The following is an 11,972-nucleotide window of genomic DNA, read 5'->3' as shown; positions in this document are numbered from 1 at the left end:
CCAAGAATCGACTAACTTATGAATTACAGCTTAAAGGAATAAAGGAAACTGAGATGAGAGAAAAAATCCAATGACACAAGAAAATGAGGCTGGTAATTGCAAGGGTAAAAGGGAACTCGAGTGTCCATAGAAAACCGGAAAGTACTCAAGGTGATAGTGAAGCCTGAGCATCGGGCGAAATGGTGCGACGCATATCAATGAGCCATTGCAGCGGACTATTCAAGCGTGAATGCGCGATAAAAGCGTCAAAATAGTAAAGGAAATGGATGTTTAAGGGGCGATATACTGACTAAAATCGTCTTTTCTGGACGTAAAAATGCAATTTCTTTAACATGATAGAGCAGATTCTTATACTTAAAGGGTTAATATATCATGGTGGCCTATTTTTAAGTGAAAGAAACGAGATTAAGTTGTAGACTTTTTGCTTTGAAAATCGGGCTTTTTGCGGTATCGGCAGTATGGAAAAAGACCCTTATTAGAGTTACACATCGATTTTCTGCCAAACTAAGGACAAATGTTCAGATGATAGAGCAGATTAGTTAATACACATGTATTACCTACACGTTAATAGCTTTTTCTCGAAATTTGGAGCAGAATAAGTTGTAGACTTTTGCGTTTTAAAATATACGGTTTAAACTTGGCGCGTTTTCGGAGTCAAGCCATTGTCTTTGCGAAAGCAATGGTTGCCACGAAGAAAGAATACGCAGTAATACGTTATTGATGAAAACCAGTCATCTGTAGCAGCCTAATCGACAAACTTCTAACAAGGCAGAAAAACCAGTCGCGCGCGAAATTTAACGTCGCTTAGCTATCACAGCTTGCGGTCGGTAATAAACAACACTGTTTCAAAGATGTCTGATGTAAGGGTAACTGACTTGGACCAGGAGCTCTTTTCAGAGCTCATAGAATCCCTGGTCCAACCTTTACTTGTGCACGTAGTTGCACCGTTTGAAAACGGAAACGATCCAAATTATTGTGTTCAAATTAACGGGAAAGTTTTATGGGAATGGAGGATCATGAATGGCAGCTTGAAGAAACTATTCGCTGTCATTCAGAGCAACCTTCGTGCGAATGGCTATCAACTTGAGGAGTCTGCGTTTGATCGGGTCTCTCTTTTACTGAAAACTAAAACAAGAACTTTCGTGGCTAAAATTAAAGAAGAGAGAAATGGAACGCGGAGGAATAAGAAGAAAGCCGAAACTTGGACAAAACTGACCATCTATCCCGCCGAAATTTCGCATTCGCCTTACGACATAGTAAATGAGCTGAGTCAAAAAGTTGATCACTTAAACGAAACGGTCCAAGAGCAAGCGACAGAATTGTATGAGCAAATGAAAGAGGCTACAGTGGGCAGCTGCAGACATGAGGGAAAACGTTTCAGCGAAGTTGGCAACAGACAACAACAAAGACACCTGCTGCAAATCCAGTAAGTTCTGCCAGATGAGTTCTAATTTTGTTTTAAATTATCGTTTCGCGGTTGCATCTTGCCAGTACTTAACAGCATTTTTCATGACACGTAGGAATAAGACGAAAGAGGCCCTGTGGTTTGCTGAAACTTATGGTCTGATGCCAGAATCCCTTGTGGTGAGAGATGGTAATGGTCAGAAGCATACAGTCAACATCAATGGCTCCCCGACAGGTAATCAAAATTGTTCTTTCTCAGTATTTTCATTAATTTATTTTTAGGTTTTATTTCCCACAAACAATAACAGACTCTTCTTTTATTCTCTGATCAGAAAACAACATAGACACAAGTGGAGTTAATCAATGTGAAAACGAGAATATGATTAACAAAGGTAAGCAAGAATTCCAATAAGACTAACAGAAAGTTCATAGTATTTCTATGTAAAAAACAAACAAACAAAGGCTTTTTCTTTTTATTTCTTTAGAAAAGGCATCTCAGCACTACCACAACCTTCCACCTGAAGAACAGCAAAAAGTAATGGCCATCCTCTATATCATGGACAAGTCCTCCATTTCCCACGCGTACGATGCATACCATGAATTATCCCAGCAAGAACCAAAACTACCAAGAAGTTACCAAATCAAAGCCTGCCAACAATCCTCAGATGGCCAGTGGAAAGTAAGAAAGACCCCAGGGCAGTGTCCAGGAGCTGAACTTCCCTTCAAACTTCTTCTAGAAAAGGAATTAAGAACTCATGTAAGTAGTATATAGCACTTTCCCTAAAGGATATGTCATCACATTCAATATGAAAGACTTCCAAAACATGTGTTATAAAACCAGACTTGGCAAAAAGGAATTCAAGAAAAAAATAATAAAAAGGTGAAAGATACACATTTATCAGTTAAAATTAAAACACAACTCATAACTTGAATGATGACATTTTTTGTTCTGCATTTGATTGCAGTTAAAGAATTCAGCTGCTGATGAGCCTACCGTGAAAATTAAAGTATCTGGGGATGGAGCACGAATGTCCCATTCTAGTTCCTTGTTTGTGTGCTCTTTTGCATTGCAGGAAGAGGGCCAGAATATGCTGTCAAGTGCAGGTATGAGTTCATTTTGCACCTCCATACCACAGTATATCAATTACTAATAATTATCATTCATCTCTGTGTTCCTACAGTACATTACAATCATATTTTGTTCTTACACTTTGATATCTTATTTAGGTAACCACACTGTTGCAGTTGTTAAAGGCCCAGAGAACTACGACACGCTAAAAAATGGCTTCAAGAATGTGTGTGAAGCAGTCAATGAGCTCATACATACATACATACATACATACGTTTATTGTAACTCCCAATTTGGGCTTTTCGGTTACAATGTCTAAAAATATATATAAATTGAAAAGAGAAAAAGAAATAATATAATAAACGTTACATTTAAAAGCTAGAATCAGTTACAAAAGACCTCTGAATATAATTTACAAGTTAACTGAACACAAATGTCCTCCACTTAATAGCTTCTGCGCTAAACGGCGCCTGAAGCATTTTACACTGTCCGCAGCTTTCAAATCATTACAAATACTGTTCCAAAGTTTACATCCACGATATGTAAACGAACGTTGTCCATATGACAGACGACATAAAGGGATGTGTAAAAGATTACATGATCGCGTAGCCCTAGTATGAATTTGAGAGCGAGATACAAATATATTAGCCAGATATTTCGGGACTAAATTATTAAGACATTTATATACCATTACAGCATCGTTGAGAAGGAGTCTGTCCTTAACAGTGAGCCAGTTGAGGGATCTTATGCCGTCTGAGATGTGGTCATATTTCCTGAGACCTAACACGATACGCGCAGCAAAATTCTGTACTAATTGGAGTTTCTTCACATTACTTTGAGATGTGTTAGCCCATACAGTTGAGCAATAAAAGAGTTTACTAAAAACAAAAGCGTTCATCACTAATAAAAGAGAATTTCTGTCCAGAAGGTGTTTAATTCTACTAATCTGTTTTAACTTAAATAGACAATTAGAGGTAGTTTTAGCAACATGATCGTTGTAAGTTAAGGACTGGTCGATGAGAACACCGAGGTCCTTAGCCACAGAAACTGGTGTTATTTCCTTCCCTAAAAGTGAGATCGACACTGGAGGCAATTTACGCAGTAATTGAGGCACTCCCACGAGTAAGACTTTGGTTTTCTCCGGATTAATTAGTAAGGAATTTTGGCAGCACCATCTACAAATTTCTCTTAGGTCTTCATTCAAACAGCGGAATGCATAGCTTATGTCAGTTGAGCGGAAAGAAAGGTAAAGTTTACTGTCATCAACGTAACACACAGACTTACAATGGCCTGGAACAGCCAGGAGATCGTTTACATAGATGGTAAATAGTACAGGTCCCAATATAGAACCTTGTGGAACTCCATATTTTAGGGGAAGAGAGGCTGAAACAGCATCCACAATCCGTACTCTTTGGCTACGACCAGACAGGTAACTGTGAAACCACTCCAGGCTAGATGACGTAATACCTATTTGTTGTAGTTTCTGAAGGAGAATATCGTGTCGGACACTGTCAAATGCCTTAGACATATCTAACAGAACAACAGCAGAGACTTCACTCTTATCGATAGACATAAGAAAATCATCTGTTACATGTAAAAGAGCAGTTTCTGTAGAATGAAATTTACGATTGCCACTCTGGTGCTCAGACAACTTCTTATTGGTGGTTATGTAGTCGACAAACTGACGGTGAGCTAGCTTCTCAGACACCTTGGATAATATAGGCAGTAATGAAATAGGTCGGTTGTTACATGGATCTTCGAAACAGCCCGACTTTAACACGGGAACAACCTCGGCCATTTTCCATGCCTTCGGAAATGTAGAGGTACTAAATGAACCATGGACCAAGGATATGTGATTGTTGATGGCAAGAAGATAAATCTACACTTCCACTTGGGAGGTGATTACAAAGTAAGGAAATGTAGGAAAAGGAAAATTTTCTCCACATTAAATTTGAACATGAGAATGATTGTGTCCTTAAAAAAAATAATGAAGCTTGTAATATTCCCTTCTGTTGTAGCAAGGAATTTATTTATTTCAAACAAATAATAGCCTTTTTCTTCTCAACAGTATCTTCTCGTGGCACTGGGCATGAAAGGTGCAACATCAAACAACTCATGCATTTGGTGTTTAGTCCACAAGAAGGACAGGTAATAACACTGGTGTTACTACTAACTAGTCTATTCCTTCACAAGGTGTCTTCCTTTGACAAGTAACATTGCCTGGCATTAGCCAGAGTAAAATTTATAGTCACTCATAGGAGGGAAAGGATTAAGAGGAATGCAGCTTTAAAAAATGAATTAGAGGTATTGGAAATAATAACATGTATCTGACATGGTCATTTAATAACAACAGAATTTTTCTTACCAGGTGTTGAAAAGAAGAACGATGATTTTCGTCGATTCTTCCACAGGACGATCAATAGATGGGACGCATGCACCTCCTTACTGCTTGTGGAGAAACGTCAGGAAACGTTGCAAGACCATGAAAGGAACCCAAGAAAGTACATGAAGAAAGATTACACATTCTGGTATGGTGGGGGAAAACAGCAGGTGGCCAAGAAATATCCACGCATTTCCCTTCCATCTCCCCAAGATATGGAGCAAACTCTTCCACGAGGAGATTGATCAAACGAATGAACAGAACCAGTTGCCATTTTTATTGCCTGTTTACATGACACAACAATGAATAAGTAAATAATAGATTTTCATCATTCTACAGTTGAAATAATGTATGAAATTTTGTAAGAAATATTTTCAAAAGTATACTGTCATACATAATGAAGCAAAAACTTTTAGCAATCTTCACATCGATGAAATCTAAGAACAAATTACATTTCAAGTCACTTGAAAATGTTGTGTTTTTAGTAAAAGTTAATGGCATAAGTCATTTTAAAACTTACGATACGTTTCTCACTGTAAAATGAATTTCACTGAAGACCTTTCTCCCTTTTCTCATAGAAATAGGTATTTTACTTAAATGACAACTACCTACATTATTTTGAGTGTTGTGTGCATTCTTAGTGACGTATTTCCATAGTGGAGTACCCGCTTAGCACCTCAACCGCATAACGCACCCGCATTGCCCGCATAGTCGCTTACACATTAACTCACGGAACAACTTAGCCACATAGCCTCGCAAGCGCGTAGCCCCGTAACCGCAAGCCAAGAAGCCAGGAAGAACCGATGCCACGTAGATGCGAAGTCGAAAAGCCGCGCAATGTTGTAATTTTTTTCTAAATAAAATATCTTGGACGCATAAAACCCGATCCACTTTTAATCATTTAATCGTTTTCCTCACATAAGACGGATCATTTAACTCATCCCACGAATCGACTAACTTATGAATTACAGTCAAAGGAAAAAGGGAAACTGAGATGAAAGAAAAAATCCAATGACACAAGAAAATGACGCTGGTCATTGCAAGCGTAAAAGGGAACTCGAGTGTACAATACAAAAACCGGAAAGTACTCAAGGTGATAGTGAAGCCTGAGGGTAGAAACGAAATGTGCTCTAACGGGTAGAATCTAGATTACAGGTGTCAGAGAATCACAATGAAAAATTCATTTGTTCATCCTCCGTCTGTCAACAAGGGACATTGGGATGAATATTGCACTTGACTATTATAAGTTATTAAATTCTCAACCTGGGATAATGCAATTCTCGTGCTCTGATTTGTTCACTCAATCTCGGCTATCAGCTCATATACCTTGGTTTGATCTTATATGGTAAATGGTTGATTAAAGTGTTGCCAAGCTAAAAGTTTTTTCGCCGGAAAGCGAAATTTCTCTCTGAAGAAAGCAGAAAAAAAAGTTTTTCTGGACAGCTGGGTTAAATTCCGACGTTTAGAAGTACGCGAAAAGGTAAATTGTTTTTGTGACGAGCCTGCGTCTGTCTGACCACAAGGTGTTACACGACATCGCATCGGTTCTCATCAAGTTTTTTTGATTTCGCTCGGATTTGCTCGATTTTCGCTCGTATTTCGTACTTTCTAAACTTTTGGAGTTTAAAGGAATTTAATAAAACAATTATTCCATTCGCGCTTGTTGGATATGAGACTGGTTATAGCCAACTCGGCGCTACGCGCCTCGTTGGCTATTTACAATCTCATATCCAACGTGCGCTCATGGAATAATTGTTAAATATTATTGCGGACTGTAAGCATGGTCATAGACTGTATTCATAAATGGCGGCTAAGCAATTATTCTTTTGTCGTTAATCATCCTCACTAGCCTCCTTAGCACGAAAAAATTCAAAAGAATTTTTGCTCCAAAGTGAGGCTAGTAAGGATGATTCGAACAAAGACAAAAGAATAATTTCTTGGTCACCATTTGTGAATACGGTCTATATTGATAGGCTCAATTTAGTCATATGACACACAGCTCAATGGTATTTCGTTATTGCTGCGCAGCAGCAACACTATTATAATCCGTTGTGGGATCCTTGTGTCGCACGATAGTAGTCTATCTCGTGAGTGGGAGGGCGATGGATGATTTTAGCGCCTGCAATATGATACGTCATCAGCGGTAGTCCGTTGCGGTAGCAATGATTGCGCGATTGAGCGCATGGTCAATCTCTGCATTTCTGGATGCATTTGGGAATGGTAGGTGAAAGTTTATCATCTTAAATTCTACTCTTTTCGCTCGTGGAAGTATTCATCAAGGTGATAATCGTTTTAGCGATATTTCTAGAGGACAGTGTGCTTTTATGAGTTTTTCAGCTTTATTATGTGATAATTCGTGCCATATTTTGACATGGACAACCGAAACTATCGACGGAATTCTAGTCGAAGGTACCTAAAAGCTTTTGAAGAACGCTCTATACCCGATGATGAGACGATTTCCTTGAGTGAACTATCTGCCTGATCGAATCCTTTTTCTCAACGATAGCAACAGCCATGGACGAACAATCAAACCATAACCAAGCGATTGAATTGTGTCAACAACCTGATACGGCAAATACATATCAAATTGACATCATTGCCAACTATTTCGGCCATGCGCCGGCGTAACGTAAGCGGTTTCTTAGAAATCTAATTCTCAAAATGGCGTCAAATTTTACAAAGAAATGTATGGAGAGGTTTTAAATATTTCGAAAAAGTGGATTAAAAATTGCAGATGGAACATTTGCCGGAACGGGATGCCATTATGACGACTGTTGTCTGTGTTCTGCGATAAAAAAAAACCCCTTCATTTTTCCTATACTTTGTTTTGAGGTGAGCGACCCCTTAAAGCCTTACAATGGCTGGCAAATATACAAAAATCCCTAGAATTAAAGACAGATACCTGTGTTCCCGTGCTTGGTTCTTCACTTGCCGGAGTGGAGACCCATAGTTGACTCTGTTCTCAACCCTAACCTAAAATATGAAGTCCACAGCGAGATGTTTGACCCGTCCTTTTCCTTTGCAAAGAACGCAAAAAATCGATAAACCAAAGTCCACGTTAAAACAGTAAAATCCCCTGTTTTCGAATGGCGATATCTTGGCTGTCTTTTGTCCAAATTTCTCGCGAAAACCATCGTTTGAAAGCTAATTTTGTGAACTTCATTCTTCGAAGCAACTTATTTTTCTCAGTGGTTTTGGTATGGGCCAAACTTTAGTGAATATAAAAAACATTCCGTACCTCAAGTTGCGGCGATATGAGCCCGCTGATACAAGAAGAAGAACAGCGGAAAAAGTCATTTCACGTAAGTCGAGCTGAATTGTCGTGACCGGAATAGTTGGCGATGATCCCCCAATGCGGCACAATTGCCCAATGCGGCACAAAATCATTTAAAACAAACGTCCAATGAGACTAAATCGCCCAGTGTGGCAGAAAATTGAAAACTAACGCCTGATACAGTGAAAAATACTGATCTGCCTATTATGGTAGGGCCCAATGTGGCACAAAGTAGAAAACTAACACCTGATACGGTGAAAAATACTATGTCATGAGTACATTGTTGAAGTTTTCGACATTGTTCCACATATATGTATATGTGACATTGGAGTCTTTTATGACAATATACTATGTTAATGTACATGTCTATCACGTTGACATTTTAATAATTGTTTTCCATAAATGTATTAAAATGGTTCATATTGCATTGATTATAATTTTTCTGTTGAGTTATTGTACTGTAACCAAAGTTTTCAAATTTCTATTGTCAAGACATAAAACGAAATTTCACCTTACTTTCGACTATAATGTTCATGGCTTCTTTTATAAAAGCAATAGAAAACGTTTTCCCGTATCTACATACTCTGATGCAAATATTAAAATACCACAGGTACCCCAAGCTCGATATATGAGCAGCTCTTTGTATGATGACTTTTGCATTGTTACGTGACGCGAGCGATTTGCATATTCATAAGGATTTGTATGGGGAAAATAACGATTGTTTCTGTGACCTATGAAAATGTAGCGATTTAAATAAAAATCGTCTTACCTTACTTTGGTTGAGTGTTTTTTCCTCCTGTGTGGTTTTTGAGCCGATTTACGGCCATTCCTGTTAGTTTTAGAGGAACCGGTTTGCTCCCTCTATATATACTAACCAAGGTTGGGTACTCTCACGAAGAAGTCGATCCGATCCGCCCAAGGAAAGCGGCCGTAAATTCTCTCCAGCAGCTCCAGTTGCCTCGAAATTCCGGGTAGAGCACGGAAGATAGTTAATTTTTTCCTTCCGTGGTCTTTGCTTGGCGTCGAATCTTCACAGAGGCCGAATAAAACGTCAGCAATCTCTGAAAACTTTCCTGTTTTAGCCATCGAAAGAGGCTTTGTTTAAACTTTGCGTTACTCCAACGATCAAAAGTTAGCTTAGCGACCCGGCCAGAGACTCGAATTACTTTCACTCCGGGTGGGAGACAGTCCTTTGCTCCCATCAAAAATCACTTTCTTGAAATCCTACAGCAAAAGTCTTTTTTTAGTTTCACAGATGGACAACAACGAGTATTGAGAACTGCAGGGTACGAGGGTATTGATTTTTGATGGCAGCAAAGGACTGTCTCCCACCCGGAGTGAAAGTAATTCGAGTCTCTGGCCGGTTCGCTAAGCTAACTTTTGATCGTTGGAGTAACGCAAAGTTTAAACAAAGCCTCTTTCGATGGCTAAAACAGGAAAGTTTTCAGAGATTGCTGACGTTTTATTCGGCCTCTGTGAAGATTCGACGCCAAGCAAAGACCACGGAAGGAAAAAATTAACTGAAACTAAAAAAAGACTTTTGCTGTAGGATTTCAAGAAAGTGATTTTTGATGGGAGCAAAGGACTGTCTCCCACCCGGAGTGAAAGTAATTCGAGTCTCTGGCCGGGTCGCTAAGCTAACTTTTGATCGTTGGAGTAACGCGAAGTTTGAACAAAGCCTCTTGCGATGGCTAAAACGGGAAAGTTTTCAGAGATTGCCGACGTTTTATTCGGCCTCTGTGAAGAATCGACGCCAAGCAAAGACCACGGAAGGAAAAAATTAACTATCTTCCGTGCTCTACCCGGAATTTCGAGGCAACTGGAGCTGCTGGAGAGAATTTACGGCCGTTTTCCTTCGGCGGATCGGATCGACTGCTTCGTGAGAGTACCCAACCTTGGTTAGTATATATAGAGGGAGCAAACCGGTTCCTCTAAAACTAACAGGAATGGCCGCAAATCGGCTCACAGACCACACAGGAGGGAAAACACACTCAACTAAAGTAAGGTAAGACGATTTTTATTTAAATCGCTACATTTTCATAGGTCACAGAAACAATCGTTATTTTCCCCGTACAAATCCTTATAAATATGCAAATCGCTCGAGTCATGTAACAATGCAAAGGTCATCATATAAAGAGCTGCTCATATATCGAGCTTGCATGGGGTACCTGTGAAAATACACGTTCTGGACGCTACATAACTGTCTCCAATTCTCCCAACCTACCCTTGTACTTGCATCAGAATATGTAGATACAGAAATACTTATCTCTTGCTTAAATAGTAAATGGTATTAATTGTTTCTCTCGTTTTTGCAAATGACTATATCACACCCTTCATCGAATCACTTTACTTTTGATAAAAACTACTAGTATAGAGATATTTACATCCGCACTGGTCGTTATGTGATATAAAATAAAACGAGCTGTAAACACAAATTATCAGATTATCTCAGACTACACAATCTCGTTCGTGGCATGATACTCACCGTCAACGAGCTGCACGCTCTTAGCAACCCAAAAAAGGCTGGGTTATCCAGCTGAAAAACGGGAGTAAAACTCGTGTATCTCAGCTGGATGCCTAGTTCCTTGCAACATTTCATTCCCATTGTATTCCATTAATCTATCATCGCAAATCGTTTGAGGCGTCAACTTTCACGGAATGATCATGTCATCATCTGAAGTTAATTAAAGGAACGGTATAAAATAAAAATATGTACATTGACGCCAGTCCTTAAAATAGCGATGAGAAAAAGCACTCTCCGTGTTTCAGTAACACGATTCTGAGGATATTTTTTATATGTTGGGAACCATCAACGGTTTCACCGTCTGCCAAGAATTCAGAATGTTCTTTAAGTGTCAGAAAGAATCTCAGGCGTCCGTTCCACGGATTTTTCTCCATTAAAGGGAAATACCTTCAATTGTAAAAAACTGGTACGTATTTTTTAATTCGAAATTAAGGCCCATTTAAGCTCTGTGAGATGATTCTAGAACTAACAAATCCAAAAATAAACTGTGATCAAGCAGCCAGGCTGACGGCAAATGGGGCTTTCATGAAATTTTTTTTAGAGAGGATTGCCGGCTCAGGTTGAGATCTTGGCGAGCGGATACTACAAACAGGCCCTACGTTACGTAGTTCCACTGAGTCTGTGAACAAATCAAAATAGAGTTGTTGGTAACACTGGCAATCAATACTATTGAACAAAAGTTGATTTAAGTTATTGTTCTGGTAACTTGACAAAAACCTTGGCAAAAAATGTTTCAAATTCAGTGTGCAAAGAGATTGGAAACCCTCGAGAAGGAGATATATTGTAATTGAGCTGGCTGCTTACGGGAATGTGAGAATACGGAGCTTGTAGAGAGGTTGAATTAGACTGGTTTTTATTTTTGGTGCTCGTAAGTAGAGCCGTCCGCTTAAAAGATCTGGAATGTACGTAATAAAGGAAATAAATGACGCTGAAATTGAAAACAATCCGGCGTCGCCAAAAACAAGTGCAACACTTCCGGGCCAGTACGAACGTCACTGACACTGACATGTACTTCAATGAAAAGTCCATGGATTAAATATAGAATTTAATTAATTGGGGACCCTACTGGCTCTAAAATATATTAGAATAGAATAAATTAACAAATTCCTCAAATGTGTACAAATATATAAAAGGATAAGTATGTTCACATTATGGAACATAGTATATATCCCAGAAGAGCTCTGGCACCGTACAGAAGGCCAGGATTTCACCCTGAGTGAAACAGAAAGGATAGATAACATTATAGCTTAAGTTAAAAGTGAATTTTAAAAGAAACAAAACATGTTATATATCCCAGAAGCACTCAGGCATCACACAGAAT

At 39.0% G+C, this 11,972-nt stretch overlaps 1 long non-coding RNA gene across 1 annotated transcript; it reads right to left on the bottom strand.

Annotated features, from left to right (window-relative positions):
* Positions 1-1,728: 1,728 nt before the first annotated feature.
* On the bottom strand, positions 1,729-8,032 carry LOC138019933 (uncharacterized). The gene is made up of 3 exons (XR_011126269.1): positions 7,756-8,032; positions 4,839-5,136; positions 1,729-2,137 (listed from the first exon to the last, which is right to left on the bottom strand). It is a non-coding gene; the product is annotated as an uncharacterized lncRNA (long non-coding RNA).
* Positions 8,033-11,972: the final 3,940 nt, after the last annotated feature.

Source organism: Montipora capricornis, chromosome 10, assembly GCF_036669925.1.
Source record: "Montipora capricornis isolate CH-2021 chromosome 10, ASM3666992v2, whole genome shotgun sequence".
In the NCBI taxonomy this organism is placed as follows: Eukaryota; Metazoa; Cnidaria; class Anthozoa; order Scleractinia; family Acroporidae; genus Montipora; species Montipora capricornis.
The sequence above is the reverse complement of the archived record's forward strand: the minus strand, read 5'-3'. Positions and strand labels throughout refer to the sequence as shown.